Genomic DNA, 1,538 nt, shown 5'->3' on the forward strand with positions numbered 1-1,538 from the left:
TTAATTGTGTGAATTGAAAACGAACGCAGACCGGAGGATCGAGCAATAGACAGAAGGAGCACAAGAAGAATATGCCTCTGGCTGCAATAAGAAGAAAGGCTGGGAAATCAAAGATAGCCAAGAAAAGGAAGAATAGCCTCAGCGGAAGCCAGTTCAGAGGAAGGAAAGCTTGGAAGTGAAGCAACTGACCAAAACTCTTCCTTCGTTTTTTCTTTTCTTTTTTTCTCAAAACGAAAGAAACAAGTTTTGCAAATTATTGCTTTGTTCAACTTCACTGTCTACAACATTTAAATGTTACACAAGTTTTTTTATTTATATTTTTGGGCAACATTTAAACACATTGAGGGAATGGTGACGATATTTCTATATATTAAATTTTATAAAAAAACATGTGATGATTGTTATTTTTAAAACCGTTATTGATTAAAAAAATATATATACATTTGATTTTCAACCTTGGTTTCTATATACAAATTTTTTTATTAAGGGCAAGTCCATCAAAGGATTTAAGCAATTGCTTAAGGGTTTCTAAAGTATTATATGTGATTAAATTTAATTTTTTTGGTATGATTTAGTTTAGAATCGTTCTTTAGCTAAGATGTTTTTGGTATGTTTAGAAATGTAGGTGTGTCAGTTTCTGATTGGGTGGGAGAAAAATAATTTTTTTCTTATATTTTTTTGTTAATTATATTTCTCTCTTCTCTCTCTTCTCTCTCGTCTCTCTCCTTTGATCGACAGAAGAAGAAGAAAAAATGAACCGACAAGGCGGTGGTGGGATTGAAGAAGAAGAAGAAATTAACCGACAAGGCGGTGATGGACAACGGCTGAGATCAGCTAGATTTCTTTGCTTTGCTCCGGGATCTCTCGTCTCTCACCGGCGATTTTATTGTGAGAAACGTCTTTGCTCTCGGCTTTGCTCCGGCGATCTCTCGTCTCTCTCCGGCGATCTCTCTCTTCTCTCTCGTCTCTCTCCGGTGATCCCGTCGTATGTCCCCCTCCCCACTTTCTTTTCTTCTGTGTTGTTTTGCTGAATTCCAAATCTATTACTAAAAAACTCCGATTTTGATATGTGTTTGGTTCGGTAACGGATCGATTTAGACTAGTGAATGAATTTGAAGTTTTGGTGGTGAATTTGCATTTGAATCTGGTTAAATCATATGCCCATGAATCAAAAATCTTGTTTTTTTATGTGTAATTTGTTTTCTTGCGATCTCCACTGACTTATCAAATTGCCAATTCAGCTTGCTGGCGGCAATGCTGCTCTTGCTCTTGCTCTTGTATTATGAGTAGGGTTCAAAATCTTTGTAAAAAATGGAATGAGTATTGTGTCTTCTACCACTGAAATTGATATCTTGATAGCTCTGTAACATCGTCCATATATATATGTGTTGTGTGGATGTTAACTTGCGTCTTCCTTTTGATATAAGCACTACGAAGATCTGTATAGGGTTCCATTACATGTGACTAGAGATGTCTAGTTTTTTTGATTGATTTTTTTCTTTTTATTTGATCCTCTCTTCTTCTTCTTCTTTTTTTTT

The 1,538-nt window shown here is 35.4% G+C and overlaps 1 pseudogene; it reads left to right on the forward strand.

The window, feature by feature from the left end:
- Nucleotides 1–362, forward strand: part of LOC104712193 — a 4,166-nt pseudogene extending 3,804 nt beyond the window's left edge.

Source organism: Camelina sativa, chromosome 1 (genome assembly GCF_000633955.1).
Source record: "Camelina sativa cultivar DH55 chromosome 1, Cs, whole genome shotgun sequence".
Lineage (NCBI taxonomy): Eukaryota > Viridiplantae > Streptophyta > Magnoliopsida > Brassicales > Brassicaceae > Camelina > Camelina sativa.